Raw genomic sequence first — 15,716 nt, 5'->3', positions numbered from 1 at the left:
CCCTCCCGAGAGCGGTGTGTCTCTTTTTTTTCTTTGCGCTGATAGCTTTGGAGAAATGTTCTGACGGTGGTGAGAGTGGAGCACGACTACTTCCGTGACGCAATTGGCTAGCGCGTTCGGCTGTTAATCAAAAGGTTGGAGGTTCGAGCCCTCCCGAGAGCGTTGTGTCTCTTTTTTTTCTTTGCGCTGATAGCTTTGGAGAAATGTTCTGACAGTGGTGAGAGTGGAGCACGACTACTTCCGTGACGCAATTGGCTAGCGCGTTCGGCTGTTAATCAAAAGGTTGGAGGTTCGAGCCCTCCCGAGAGTGGTGTGTCTCTTTTTTTTCTTTGCGCTGATAGCTTTGGAGAAATGTTCTAACGGTGGTGAGAGTGGAGCACGACTGTCTCCGTGGCGCAATCTGCTAGTGCGTCGGCTGTTAAGCAAAAGGTTGGAGGTTTGAGCCCTCCCAGGAGCAGTGTGTCGCTTTTTTTCTTTGCGCTGATAGCCTTGGAGAAACGTTCTGACGGTGGTGAGAGTGGAGCACGACTGTCTCTGTTGCGAAATTCGCTAGCGCGTTGCGCTGTTAACGAAACGGTTGGAGGTTCGAACCCTCCCATGAGCGGTGTGTCTCTTTTTTTCTTCGCGCTGATACCTTTGGAAAAATGTTCTGATAGTGGTGAGAGTGGAGCACGACTACCTCCGTGACGCAATCTGCTAGTGCGTCGGCTGTTAAGCAAAAGGTTGGAGGTACGAGCCCTCCCAAGTGCAGTGTGTCGCTTTTTTTCTTTGCGCTGATAGCCTTGGAAAAACGATCTGACGGTGGTGAGAGTGGAGCACGACTACCTCCGTGACGCAATCTGCTAGTGTGTCGGCTGTTAAGCAAAAGGCTGGAGGTTCGAGCCCTCCCAAGAACAGTGTGTCGCTTTTTTTCTTTGCGCTGATAGCCTTGGAGAAACGTTCTGATGGTGGTGAGAGTGAAGCACGACTGTCTCTGTTGCGCAATTGGCTAGCGCGTTGGGCTGTTAACGAAAAAGTTGGAGGTTCAAACCCTCCCATGAGCGTTGTGTCTCTTTTTTTCTTTGCGCTGATACATTTAGAAAAATGTTCTGATGGTGGTGAGAGTGGAGCACGACTACCTCCGTGACGCAATTGGCTAGCGCGTTCGGCTGTTAACCAAAAGGTTGGAAGTTCGAGCCCTCCCATGAGTGGTGTGTCTATTTTTTTCTTTGCGCTGATAGCTTTGGAGAAATGTTCTGACGGTGGTGAGAGTTGAGCACGACTACTTCCGTGACGCAATTGGCTAGCGCGTTCGGCTGTTAATCAAAAGGTTGGAGGTTCGAGCCCTCCCGAGAGCGTTGTGTCTCTTTTTTTTCTTTGCGCTGATAGCTTTGGAGAAATGTTCTGGTGGTGGTGAGAGTGGAGCACGACTACTTCCGTGACGCAATTGGCTAGCGCGTTCGGCTGTTAATCAAAAGGTTGGAGGTTCGAGCCCTCCCGAGAGCGGTGTGTCTCTTTTTTTCTTTGCGCTGATAGCTTTGGAGAAATGTTCTGATGGTGGTGAGAGTGGAGCACGACTACTTCTGTGACGCAATCGGCTAGCGCGTTCGGCTGTTAATCGAAAGGTTGGAGGTTCGAGCCCTCCCGAGAGCGGTGTGTCTCTTTTTTTTTCTTTGCGCAGATAGCTTTGGAGAAATGTTCTGATGGTAGTGAGAGTGGAGCACGACTACTTCTGTGACGCAATTGGCTAGCGCGTTCGGCTGTTAATCAAAAGGTTGGAGGTTGGAGCCCTCCCGAGAGCGGTGTGTCTCTTTTTTTTTCTTTGCGCTGATAGCTTTGGAGAAATGTTCTGACGGTGGTGAGAGTGGAGCACGACTACTTCCGTGACGCAATTGGCTAGCGCGTTCGGCTGTTAATCAAAAGGTTGGAGGTTCGAGCCCTCGCGAGAGCGGTGTGTCTCTTTTTTTTCTTTGCGCTAATAGCTTTGAAGAAATGTTCTGATGGTGGTGAGAGTGGAGCACGACTAGTTCTGTGACGCAATTGGCTAGCGCGTTCGGCAGTTAGTCAAAAGGTTGGAGGTTCGAGCCCTCGCGAGAGTGGTGTGTCTCTTTTTCTTTCTTAGCGCTGATAGCTTTGGAGAAATGTTCTGACGGTGGTGAGAGTGGAGCACGACTACTTCCGTGACGCAATTGGCTAGCGCGTTCGGCTGTTAATCAAAAGGTTGGAGGTCCAAGCCCTCGCAAAAGCGGTGTGTCTCTTTTTTTTCTTTGCGCTGATAGCTTTGGAGAAATGTTCTGATGGTGGTGAGAGTGGAGCACGACTACTTCCGTGACGCAATTGGCCAGCGCGTTCGGCTGTTAATCAAAAGGTTGGATGTTCGAGCCCTCCCGAGAGCGGTGTGTCTCTTTTTTTTCTTTGCGCTGATAGCTTTGGAGAAATGTTCTGTTGGTGGTGAGAGTGGAGCAGGACTACTTCTGTGACGCAATCGGCTAGCGCGTTCGGCTGTTAATCGAAAGGTTGGAGGTTCGAGCCCTCCCGAGAGCGGTGTGTCTCTTTTTTTTCTTTGCGTAGATAGCTTTGGAGAAATGTTCTGATGGTAGTGAGAGTGGAGCACGACTACTTCTGTGACGCAATTGGCTAGCGCGTTCGGCTGTTAATCAAAAGGTTGGAGGTTCGAGCCCTCCCGAGAGCGGTGTGTCTCTTTTTTTTCTTTGCGCTGATAGCTTTGGAGAAATGTTCTGACAGTGGTGAGAGTGGAGCACGACTACTTCCGTGACGCAATTGGCTAGCGCGTTCGGCTGTTAATCAAAAGGTTGGAGGTTCGAGCCCTCCCGAGAGCGTTGTGTCTCTTTTTTTTCTTTGCGCTGATAGCTTTGGAGAAATGTTCTGACAGTGGTGAGAGTGGAGCACGACTACTTCCGTGACGCAATTGGCTAGCGCGTTCGGCTGTTAATCAAAAGGTTGGAGGTTCGAGCCCTCTCGTGAGTGGTGTGTCTCTTTTTTTTCTTTGCGCTGATAGCTTTGGAGAAATGTTCTAACGGTGGTGAGAGTGGAGCACGACTGTCTCCGTGGCACAATCTGCTAGTGCGTCGGCTGTTAAGCAAAAGGTTGGAGGTTCGAGCCCTCCCAGGAGCAGTGTGTCGCTTTTTTTCTTTGCGCTGATAGCCTTGGAGAAACGTTCTGACGGTGGTGAGAGTGGAGCACGACTGTCTCTGTTGCGAAATTCGCTAGCGCGTGGCGCTGTTAACAAAACGGTTGGAGGTTCGAACCCTCCCATGAGCGGTGTGTCTCTTTTTTTCTTTGCACTGATACCTTTGGAAAAATGTTCTGATAGTGGTGAGAGTGGAGCACGACTACCTCCGTGACGCAATCTGCTAGTGCGTCGGCTGTTAAGCAAAAGGTTGGAGGTACGAGCCCTCCCAAGTGCAGTGTGTCGCTTTTTTTCTTTGCGCTGATAGCCTTGGAAAAACGATCTGACGGTGGTGAGAGTGGAGCACGACTACCTCCGTGACGCAATCTGCTAGTGCGTCGGCTGTTAAGCAAAAGGTTGGAGGTTCGAGCCCTCCCAAGAACAGTGTGTCGCTTTTTTTCTTTGCGCTGATAGCCTTGGAGAAACGTTCTGATGGTGGTGAGAGTGGAGCACGACTGTCTCTGTTGCGCAATTGGCTAGCGCGTTGGGCTGTTAACGAAAATGTTGGAGGTTCGAACCCTCCCATGAGCGTTGTGTCTCTTTTATTCTTTGCGCTGATACCTTTAGAAAAATGTTCTGATGGTGGTGAGAGTGGAGCACGACTACCTCCGTGACGCAATTGGCTAGCGCGTTCGGCTGTTAACCAAAAGGTTGGAGGTTCGAGCCCTCCCATGAGCGGTGTGTCTCTTTTTTTCTTTGCGCTGATACCTTTAGAAAAATGTTCTAATGGTGGTGAGAGTGGAGCACGACTACCTCCGTGACGCAATTGGCTAGCGCGTTCGGCTGTTAACCAAAAGGTTGGAGGTTCGAGCCCTCGCGAGAGCGGTGTGTCTCTTTTTTTTCTTTGCGCTGATCGCTTTGGAGAAATGTTCTGATGGTGGTGAGAGTGGAGCACGACTACTTCCGTGACGCAATTGGCTAGCGCGTTCGGCTGTTAATCAAAAGGTTGGAGGTTCGAGCCCTCCCGAGAGCGGTGTGTCTATTTTTTTTTCTTTGCGCTGATAGCTCTGGAGAAATGTTCTGACGGTGGTGAGAGTGGAACACGACTACTTCCGTGACGCAATTGGCTAGCGCGTTCGGCTGTTAATCAAAAGATTTGAGGTTCGAGCCCTCCCGAGAGCGGTGTGTCTCTTTTTTTTCTTTGCGCTGATAGCTTTGGAGAAATGTTCTGATGGTGGTGAGAGCGGAGCACGACTACTTCTGTGACGCAATTGGCTAGCGCGTTCGGCTGTTAATCAAAAGGTTGGAGGTTCGAGCCCTCCCGAGAGCGGTGTGTCTCTTTTTTTTATTGCGCTGATAGCTTTGGAGAAATGTTCTGACGGTGGTGAGAGTGGAGCACGACTACTTCCGTGACGCAATTGGCTAGCGCGTTCGGCTGTTAATCAAAAGATTGGAGGTTCGAGCCCTCGCGAGAGCAGTGTGTCTCTTTTTTTTCTTTGCGCTGATAGCTTTGGAGAAATGTTCTGATGGTGGTGAGAGTGGAGCACGACTACTTCTGTGACGCAATTGGCTAGCGCGTTCGGCTGTTAATCAAAAGGTTGGAGGTTCGAGCCCTCCCGAGAGCGGTGTGTCTCTTTTTTTTCTTTGCGCTGATAGCTTTGGAGAAATGTTCTGATGGTGGTGAGAGTGGAGCACGACTACTTCTGTGACGCAATTAGCTAGCGCGTTCGGCTGTTAATCAAAAGGTTGGAGGTTCGAGCCCTCGCGAGAGCGGTGTGTCTCTTTTTACTTTGCGCTGATAGCTTTGGAGAAATGTTCTGATGGTGGTGAGAGTGGAGCACGACTACTTCCGTGACGCAATTGGCTAGCGCGTTCGGCTGTTAATCAAAAGGTTGGAGGTTCGAGCCCTCGCGAGAGCGGTGTGTCTCTTTTTTCTTTGCGCTGATAGCTTTGGAGAAATGTTCTGATGGTGGTGAGAGTGGAGCACGACTACTTCTGTGACGCAATTGGCTAGCGCGTTCGGCTGTTAATCAAAAGGTTGGAGGTTCGAGCCCTCCCGAGAGCGGTGTGTCTCTTTTTTTTCTTTGCGCTGATAGCTTTGTAGAAATTTTCTGATGGTGGTGAGAGTGGAGCACGACTACTTCTGTGACGCAATTGGCTAGCGCGTTCGGCTGTTAATTAAAAGGTTGGAGGTTCGAGCCCTCCCGAGAGCGGTGTGTCTCTTTTTTTCTTTGCGCTGATAGCTTTGGAGAAATGTTCTTACGGTGGTGAGAGTGGAGCACGACTACTTCCGTGACGCAATTGGCTAGCGCGTTCGGCTGTTAATCAAAAGGTTGGAGGTTCGAGCCCTCGCGAGAGCGGTGTGTCTCTTTTTTTTCTTTGCGCTGATAGCTTTGGAGAAATGTTCTGATGGTGGTGAGAGTGGAGCACGACTAGTTCTGTGACGCAATTGGCTAGCGCGTTCGGCTGTTAATCAAAAGGTTGGAGGTTCGAGCCCTCCCGAGAGCGGTGTGTCTCTTTTTTTTCTTTGCGCTGATAGCTTTGGAGAAATGTTCTGATGGTGGTGAGAGTGGAGCACGACTACTTCTGTGACGCAATCGGCTAGCGCGTTCGGCTGTTAATCGAAAGGTTGGAGGTTCGAGCCCTCCCGAGAACGGTGTGTCTCTTTTTTTTTCTTTGCGCAGATAGCTTTGGAGAAATGTTCTGATGGTAGTGAGAGTGGAGCACGACTACTTCTGTGACGCAATTGGCTAGCGCGTTCGGCTGTTAATCAAAAGGTTGGAGGTTGGAGCCCTCCCGAGAGCGGTGTGTCTCTTTTTTTTCTTTGCGCTGATAGCTTTGGAGAAATGTTCTGACGGTGGTGAGAGTGGAGCACGACTACTTCCGTGACGCAATTGGCTAGCGTGTTCGGCTGTTAATCAAAAGGTTGGAGGTCCAAGCCCTCGCAAAAGCGGTGTGTCTCTTTTTTTTCTTTGCGCTGATAGCTTTGGAGAAATGTTCTGATGGTGGTGAGAGTGGAGCACGACTACTTCTGTGACGCAATCGGCTAGCGCGTTCGGCTGTTAATCGAAAGGTTGGAGGTTCGAGCCCTCGCGAGAGTGGTGTGTCTCTTTTTCTTTCTTTGCGCTGATAGCTTTGGAGAAATGTTCTGACGGTGGTGAGAGTGGAGCACGACTACTTCCGTGACGCAATTGGCTAGCGCGTTCGGCTGTTAATCAAAAGGTTGGAGGTCCAAGCCCTCGCAAAAGCGGTGTGTCTCTTTTTTTTCTTTGCGCTGATAGCTTTGGAGAAATGTTCTGATGGTGGTGAGAGTGGAGCACTACTACTTCCGTGACGCAATTGGCTAGCGCGTTCGGCTGTTAATCAAAAGGTTGGATGTTCGAGCCCTCCCGAGAGCGGTATGTCTCTTTTTTTTCTTTGCGCTGATAGCTTTGGAGAAATGTTCTGTTGGTGGTGAGAGTGGAGCAGGACTACTTCTGTGACGCAATCGGCTAGCGCGTTCGGCTGTTAATCGAAAGGTTGGAGGTTCGAGCCCTCCCGAGAGCGGTGTGTCTCTTTTTTTTCTTTGCGCAGATAGCTTTGGAGAAATGTTCTGATGGTAGTGAGAGTGGAGCACGACTACTTCTGTGACGCAATTGGCTAGCGCGTTCGGCTGTTAATCAAAAGGTTGGAGGTTCGAGCCCTCCCGAGAGCGGTGTGTCTCTTTTTTTTCTTTGCGCTGATAGCTTTGGAGAAATGTTCTGACGGTGGTGAGAGTGGAGCACGACTACTTCCGTGACGCAATTGGCTAGCGCGTTCGGCTGTTAATCAAAAGGTTGGAGGTTCGAGCCCTCCCGAGAGCGTTGTGTCTCTTTTTTTCTTTGCGCTGATAGCTTTGGAGAAATGTTCTGACAGTGGTGAGAGTGGAGCACGACTACTTCCGTGACGCAATTGGCTAGCGCGTTCGGCTGTTAATCAAAAGGTTGGAGGTTCGAGCCCTCCCGTGAGTGGTGTGTCTCTTTTTTTTCTTTGCGCTGATAGCTTTGGAGAAATGTTCTAACGGTGGTGAGAGTGGAGCACGACTGTCTCCGTGGCGCAATCTGCTAGTGCGTCGGCTGTTAAGCAAAAGGTTGGAGGTTCGAGCCCTCCCAGGAGCAGTGTGTCGCTTTTTTTCTTTGCGCTGATAGCCTTGGAGAAACGTTCTGACGGTGGTGAGAGTGGAGCACGACTGTCTCTGTTGCGAAATTCGCTAGCGCGTTGCGCTGTTAACAAAACGGTTGGAGGTTCGAACCCTCCCATGAGCGGTGTGTCTCTTTTTTTCTTTGCGCTGATACCTTTGGAAAAATGTTCTGATAATGGTGAGAGTGGAGCACGACTACCTCCGTGACGCAATCTGCTAGTGCGTCGGCTGTTAAGCAAAAGGTTGGAGGTACGAGCCCTCCCAAGTGCAGTGTGTCGCTTTTTTTCTTTGCGCTGATAGCCTTGGAAAAACGATCTGACGGTGGTGAGAGTGGAGCACGACTACCTCCGTGACGCAATCTGCTAGTGCGTCGGCTGTTAAGCAAAAGGTTGGAGGTTCGAGCCCTCCCAAGAACAGTGTGTCGCTTTTTTTCTTTGCGCTGATAGCCTTGGAGAAACGTTCTGATGGTGGTGAGAGTGGAGCACGACTGTCTCTGTTGCGCAATTGGCTAGCGCGTTGGGCTGTTAACCAAAAAGGTTGGAGGTTCGAACCCTCCCATGAGCGTTGTGTCTCTTTTTTTCTTTGCGCTGATACCTTTAGAAAAATGTTCTGATGGTGGTGAGAGTGGAGCACGACTACCTCCGTGACGCAATTGGCTAGCGCGTTCGGCTGTTAACCAAAAGGTTGGAGGTTCGAGCCCTCCCATGAGCGGTGTGTCTCTTTTTTTCTTTGCGCTGATACCTTTAGAAAAATGTTCTAATGGTGGTGAGAGTGGAGCACGACTACCTCCGTGACGCAATTGGCTAGCGCGTTCGGCTGTTAACCAAAAGGTTGGAGGTTGGAGCCCTCGCGAGAGCGGTGTGTCTCTTTTTTTTCTTTGCGCTGATCGCTTTGGAGAAATGTTCTGATGGTGGTGAGAGTGGAGCACGACTACTTCCGTGACGCAATTGGCTAGCGCGTTCGGCTGTTAATCAAAAGGTTGGAGGTTCGAGCCCTCCCAAGAGCGGTGTGTCTATTTTTTTTTCTTTGCGCTGATAGCTCTGGAGAAATGTTCTGACGGTGGTGAGAGTGGAACACGACTACTTCCGTGACGCAATTGGCTAGCGCGTTCGGCTGTTAATCAAAAGATTTGAGGTTCGAGCCCTCCCGAGAGCGGTGTGTCTCTTTTTTTTCTTTGCGCTGATAGCTTTGGAGAAATGTTCTGATGGTGGTGAGAGCGGAGCACGACTACTTCTGTGACGCAATTGGCTAGCGCGTTCGGCTGTTAATCAAAAGGTTGGAGGTTCGAGCCCTCCCGAGAGCGGTGTGTCTCTTTTTTTTCTTTGCGCTGATAGCTTTGGAGAAATGTTCTGACGGTGGTGAGAGTGTAGCACGACTACTTCCGTGACGCAATTGGCTAGCGCGTTCAGCTGTTAATCAAAAGATTGGAGGTTCGAGCCCTCGCGAGAGCGGTGTGTCTCTTTTTTTTGCGCTGATAGCTTTGGAGAAATGTTCTGATGGTGGTGAGAGTGGAGCACGACTACTTCTGTGACGCAATTGGCTAGCGCGTTCGGCTGTTAATCAAAAGGTTGGAGGTTCGAGCCCTCCCGAGAGCGGTGTGTCTCTTTTTTTTCTTTGCGCTGATAGCTTTGGAGAAATGTTCTGTTGGTGGTGAGAGTGGAGCAGGACTACTTCTGTGACGCAATCGGCTAGCGCGTTCGGCTGTTAATCGAAAGGTTGGAGGTTCGAGCCCTCCCGAGAGCGTTGTGTCTCTTTTTTTTCTTTGCGCTGATAGCTTTGGAGAAATGTTCTGACAGTGGTGAGAGTGGAGCACGACTACTTCCGTGACGCAATTGGCTAGCGCGTTCGGCTGTTAATCAAAAGGTTGGAGGTTCGAGCCCTCCCGAGAGTGGTGTGTCTCTTTTTTTTCTTTGCGCTGATAGCTTTGGAGAAATGTCCTAACGGTGGTGAGAGTGGAGCACGACTGTCTCCTTGGCGCAATCTGCTAGTGCGTCGGCTGTTAAGCAAAAGGTTGGAGGTTCGAGCCCTCCCAGGAGCAGTGTGTCGTTTTTTTTCTTTGCGCTGATAGCCTTGGAGAAACGTTCTGACGGTGGTGAGAGTGGAGCACGACTGTCTCTGTTGCGAAATTCGCTAGCGCGTTGCGCTGTTAACGAAACGGTTGGAGGTTCGAACCCTCCCATGAGCGGTGTGTCTCTTTTTTTCTTTGCACTGATACCTTTGGAAACATGTTCTGATAGTGGTGAGAGTGGAGCACGACTACCTCCGTGACGCAATCTGCTAGTGCGTCGGCTGTTAAGCAAAAGGTTGGAGGTACGAGCCCTCCCAAGTGCAGTGTGTCGCTTTTTTTCTTTGCGCTGATAGCCTTGGAAAAACGATCTGACGGTGGTGAGAGTTTAGCACGACTACCTCCGTGACGCAATCTGCTAGTGCGTCGGCTGTTAAGAAAAAGGTTGGAGGTTCGAGCCCTCCAGAGAACGGTGTGTCTCTTTTTTTTCTTTGCGCAGATAGCTTTGGAGAAATGTTCTGATGGTAGTGAGAGTGGAGCACGACTACTTCTGTGACGCAATTGGCTAGCGCGTTCGGCTGTTAATCAAAAGGTTGGAGGTTCGAGCCCTCCCGAGAGCGGTGTGTCTCTTTTTTTTCTTTGCGCTGATAGCTTTGGAGAAATGTTCTGACGGTGGTGAGAGTGGAGCACGACTACTTCCGTGACGCAATTGGCTAGTGCGTTCGGCTGTTAATCAAAAGGTTGGAGGTTCGAGCCCTCCCGAGAGCGTTGTGTCTCTTTTTTTCTTTGCGCTGATAGCTTTGGAGAAATGTTCTGACAGTGGTGAGAGTGGAGCACGACTGTCTCCGTGGCGCAATCTGCTAGTGCGTCGGCTGTTAAGCAAAAGGTTGGAGGTTCGAGCCCTCCCAGGAGCAGTGTGTCGCTTTTTTTCTTTGCGCTGATAGCCTTGGAGAAACGTTCTGACGGTGGTGAGAGTGGAGCACGACTACTTCCGTGACGCAATTGGCTAGCGCGTTCGGCTGTTAATCAAAAGATTGGAGGTTCGAGCCCTCGCGAGAGCGGTGTGTCTCTTTTTTTTGCGCTGATAGCTTTGGAGAAATGTTCTGATGGTGGTGAGAGTAGAGCACGACTACTTCTGTGACGCAATTGGCTAGCGTGTTCGGCTGTTAATCAAAAGGTTGGAGGTTCGAGCCCTCCCGAGAGCGGTGTGTCTCTTTTTTTTCTTTGCGCTGATAGCTTTGGAGAAATGTTCTGATGGTGGTGAGAGTGGAGCACGACTACTTCTGTGACGCAATTAGCTAGCGCGTTCGGCTGTTAATCAAAAGGTTGGAGGTTCGAGCCCTCGCGAGAGCGGTGTGTCTCTTTTTTCTTTGCGCTGATAGCTTTGGAGAAATGTTCTGATGGTGGTGAGAGTGGAGCACGACTACTTCCGTGACGCAATTGGCTAGCGCGTTCGGCTGTTAATCAAAAGGTTGGAGGTTCGAGCCCTCGCGAGAGCGGTGTGTCTCTTTTTTCTTTGCGCTGATAGCTTTGGAGAAATGTTCTGATGGTGGTGAGAGTGGAGCACGACTACTTCTGTGACGCAATTGGCTAGCGCGTTCGGCTGTTAATCAAAAGGTTGGAGGTTCGAGCCCTCCCGAGAGCGGTGTGTCTCTTTTTTTTCTTTGCGCTGATAGCTTTGTAGAAATTTTCTGATGGTGGTGAGAGTGGAGCACGACTACTTCTGTGACGCAATTGGCTAGCGCGTTCGGCTGTTAATCAAAAGGTTGGAGGTTCGAGCCCTCCCGAGAGCGGTGTGTCTCTTTTTTTTCTTTGCGCTGATAGCTTTGGAGAAATGTTCTTACGGTGGTGAGAGTGGAGCACGACTACTTCCGTGACGCAATTGGCTAGCGCTTCGGCTGTTAATCAAAAGGTTGGAGGTTCGAGCCCTCGCGAGAGCGGTGTGTCTCTTTTTTTTCTTTGCGCTGATAGCTTTGGAGAAATGTTCTGATGGTGGTGAGAGTGGAGCACGACTAGTTCTGTGACGCAATTGGCTAGCGCGTTCGGCTGTTAATCAAAAGGTTGGAGGTTCGAGCCCTCCCGAGAGCGGTGTGTCTCTTTTTTTTCTTTGCGCTGATAGCTTTGGAGAAATGTTCTGATGGTGGTGAGAGTGGAGCACGACTACTTCTGTGACGCAATCGGCTAGCGCGTTCGGCTGTTAATCGAAAGGTTGGAGGTTCGAGCCCTCCCGAGAACGGTGTGTCTCTTTTTTTTTCTTTGCGCAGATAGCTTTGGAGAAATGTTCTGATGGTAGTGAGAGTGGAGCACGACTACTTCTGTGACGCAATTGGCTAGCGCGTTCGGCTGTTAATCAAAAGGTTGGAGGTTGGAGCCCTCCCGAGAGCGGTGTGTCTCTTTTTTTTCTTTGCGCTGATAGCTTTGGAGAAATGTTCTGACGGTGGTGAGAGTGGAGCACGACTACTTCCGTGACGCGATTGGCTAGCGCGTTCGGCTGTTAATCAAAAGATTGGAGGTTCGAGCCCTCGCGAGAGCGGTGTGTCTCTTTTTTTTCTTTGCGCTAATAGCTTTGGAGAAATGTTCTGATGGTGGTGAGAGTGGAGCACGACTAGTTCTGTGACGCAATTGGCTAGCGCGTTCGGCAGTTAGTCAAAAGGTTGGAGGTTCGAGCCCTCGCGAGAGTGGTGTGTCTCTTTTTCTTTCTTTGCGCTGATAGCTTTGGAGAAATGTTCTGACGGTGGTGAGAGTGGAGCACGACTACTTCCGTGACGCAATTGGCTAGCGCGTTCGGCTGTTAATCAAAAGGTTGGAGGTTCAAGCCCTCGCAAAAGCGGTGTGTCTCTTTTTTTTCTTTGCGCTGATAGCTTTGGAGAAATGTACTGATGGTGGTGAGAGTGGAGCACGACTACTTCCGTGACGCAATTGGCTAGCGCGTTCGGCTGTTAATCAAAAGGTTGGATGTTCGAGCCCTCCCGAGAGCGGTGTGTCTCTTTTTTTTCTTTGCGCTGATAGCTTTGGAGAAATGTTCTGTTGGTGGTGAGAGTGGAGCAGGACTACTTCTGTGACGCAATCGGCTAGCGCGTTCGGCTGTTAATCGAAAGGTTGGAGGTTCGAGCCCTCCCGAGAGCGGTGTGTCTCTTTTTTTTCTTTGCGCTGATAGCTTTGGAGAAATGTTCTGACGGTGGTGAGAGTGGAGCACGACTACTTCCGTGACGCAATTGGCTAGCGCGTTCGGCTGTTAATCAAAAGGTTGGAGGTTCGAGCCCTCCCGAGAGCGTTGTGTCTCTTTTTTTTCTTTGCGCTGATAGCTTTGGAGAAATGTTCTGACAGTGGTGAGAGTGGAGCACGACTACTTCCGTGACGCAATTGGCTAGCGCGTTCGGCTGTTAATCAAAAGGTTGGAGGTTCGAGCCCTCCCGAGAGTGGTGTGTCTCTTTTTTTTCTTTGCGCTGATAGCTTTGGAGAAATGTCCTAACGGTGGTGAGAGTGGAGCACGACTTTCTCCTTGGCGCAATCTGTTAGTGCGTCGGCTGTTAAGCAAAAGGTTGGAGGTTCGAGCCCTCCCAGGAGCAGTGTGTCGTTTTTTTTCTTTGCGCTGATAGCCTTGGAAACATGTTCTGATAGTGGTGAGAGTGGAGCACGACTACCTCCGTGACGCAATCTGCTAGTGCGTCGGCTGTTAAGCAAAAGGTTGGAGGTACGAGCCCTCCCAAGTGCAGTGTGTCGCTTTTTTTCTTTGCGCTGATAGCCTTGGAAAAACGATCTGACGGTGGTGAGAGTTTAGCACGACTACCTCCGTGACGCAATCTGCTAGTGCGTCGGCTGTTAAGAAAAAGGTTGGAGGTTCGAGCCCTCCCAAGAACAATGTGTCGCTTTTTTTCTTTGCGCTGATAGCCTTGGAGAAACGTTCTGATGGTGGTGAGAGTGGAGCACGACTGTCTCTGTTGCGCAATTGGCTAGCGCGTTGGGCTGTTAACGAAAAGGTTGGAGGTTTGAACCCTCCCATGAGCGTTGTGTCTCTTTTTTTCTTTGCGCTGATACCTTTAGAAAAATGTTCTGATGGTGGTGAGAGTGGAGCACGACTACCTCCGTGACGCAATTGGCTAGCGCGTTCGGCTGTTAACCAAAAGGTTGGAGGTTCGAGCCCTCCCATGAGCGGTGTGTCTCTTTTTTTCTTTGCGCTGATACCTTTAGAAAAATGTTCTAATGGTGGTGAGAGTGGAGCACGGCTACCTCCGTGACGCATAAATAGGAACTGCAGAACATACCATACTTTGCAAACAATGAACCAATTGCATGCAGTCGCTCTAGAAAACATAGAAAGTTCCCTACCACCCCAGTTTCTTGTCTTCTCACGAGTGCTCTCACATATCTCTTTCCAGTATTCATCCGTGTTTTTGTAATGCTGGAGGGGTACTCCGAGATACTTCGTCGGTACAAGTGACCAGTTCATATTTGCAAAGTTTTGTGGGGTGGTCTCCCAAGAACCATGCCACAAGCCTAGGCATTTGTCCCAGTTTACTGCACTGCCTGTCATCTTGCAAAAATAGTCCACATGACGTATCACTTCACTGACACTTTCCTTATCGCTACAAAACACGGCAATATCGTCGGCATATGTTAGCATTTTAACTTCACTGTTCATTAGCTGATACCCTTTTATTGTTTCATTGCTAATAATCTTCATGCAGAAAGGTTCCATATATATTGCAAATAATAAAGCCGAAATGGGATCACCTTGCCGCACACCGTTTGTCACTTGAAAGCTTTCAGTAAGTCGCCCATTAATTACAAGACTCGTAAAGCACTCTCTATAGGCCATTTTTACCCCTTCCAAAATAACAGACCCTACATTAACATATTCTAGTATCAAAAAAAGGATATCATGATTTACACGGTCAAAGGCTTTTTCCAGATCTAATTGCAACATTGCAACCTTGCTACCAAACACATCGCAACTCTCCAGCACGCTTCTCGCTACATGAACATTTGTATTTATTGTGCGTCCTTTTATACCACAAGTCTGGTGTGGTCCAACTAGTATTTTCATCATCCTTTGCAACCTGCCTGCAAGAACCTTCATAAACACTTTATAGTCTGTGTTGGCTAAACTGATTGGTCGGTACGACTTGACGGACAATAATTTTTTGGGGTCGTCAGTTTTCGGTATGAGTATTACGTGCGTCTTTTTAAATGAGCCGGGCAGAACCTTTAATCTTATAGCCTCCGTGAAGACACGATGTAAGGCAACAGAAATTGCATCGAGTCTTAGCTGTGTTTGTTTGGGGGTCGGTTTGGGAGCGTACGAGTCGAACAAACTTATTTCATTCACTAAGAAATGGTGGTTTAGGATTGGCTCACCTCTTCCTCAAGCAAATTGTGTCTAGATATATTTTTTTACGCGACCAATGTAACCCGTTTGTGAGAACATTTCTACAAATTGTACTTTCTAATAAGATTCCTGATTATGTGGTATCAAGTATGTCTGTGAAATGTAACCTACGTGGATATTTAAGAGAAGTTATAATGGCATATGAAATACTGAAAGTGAGATTTTCAATGGAATATTTATCTGTTGTAAAGAGAAAACGTCTTTACAGAGATTTACGTGACGTAATGCTGCCTCAGCCTATCTACAGATCAGTATACCAGGTTGGTGCTGAACGTGACGTATTGAAGAGAGTGAAAATGATGACCGTACGCGCAAGTGCAAAGACATTTTTTTTTTCAGCTGCACAGCGGAACATTGCCCGTAAAACCATGGTTGCAAGAAAAGGGTTTCTTTGTTCCGTGGTCGATGGACTGCCTTATCTGTAAGAAACCCGAGACTGTCAACCACATTTTTCTTGATTGCTGGGATGCTGTTTTTCTGTGGGACATTCTGCAGCGTACCTTGAAAAAGGACTTGCCTATCACACCACACGGTATTAGATTCTTGGCTGTAGAAAATGAGGATGGTGTGCCTTATGATATGTTTATGTTGCTTGTGCTTCACAGCGTGTGGCGAACTAGAATGGCAGTAAGACACGTAGATAAAGATGCCCGATGTGCGCATGAATACTTCACGGAAAGTATTGTATACATAAGAGACGTGTTATCTTCCAGAGAAGAAAGACCTGAATGGGTGTCGTTGTTGAATGTGTTGGCTACAATGAAGCAGTTTTAAATGAAACCAGTCACAGCCAGGCTGGTGTTTTTTTTAAACTTGTTTAAAAGTGATCGTAAATTGTATTTCTTTTGTGCGAAGCCGGCAATAAAGAAAAAAAAAAAAAGCTACCTCCGTGACGCAATTGGCTAGCGCGTTCGGCTGTTAACCAAAAGGTTGGAGGTTCGAGCCCTCGCGAGAGCGGTGTGTCTTTTTTTTCTTTGCGCTGATCGCTTTGGAGAAATGTTCTGATGGTGGTGAGAGTGGAGCACGACTACTTCCGTGACGCAATTGGCTAGCG

Source organism: Rhipicephalus microplus, unplaced genomic scaffold (assembly GCF_043290135.1).
Source record: "Rhipicephalus microplus isolate Deutch F79 unplaced genomic scaffold, USDA_Rmic scaffold_17, whole genome shotgun sequence".
In the NCBI taxonomy this organism is placed as follows: Eukaryota; Metazoa; Arthropoda; class Arachnida; order Ixodida; family Ixodidae; genus Rhipicephalus; species Rhipicephalus microplus.
The sequence above is the reverse complement of the archived record's forward strand: the minus strand, read 5'-3'. Positions refer to the sequence as shown.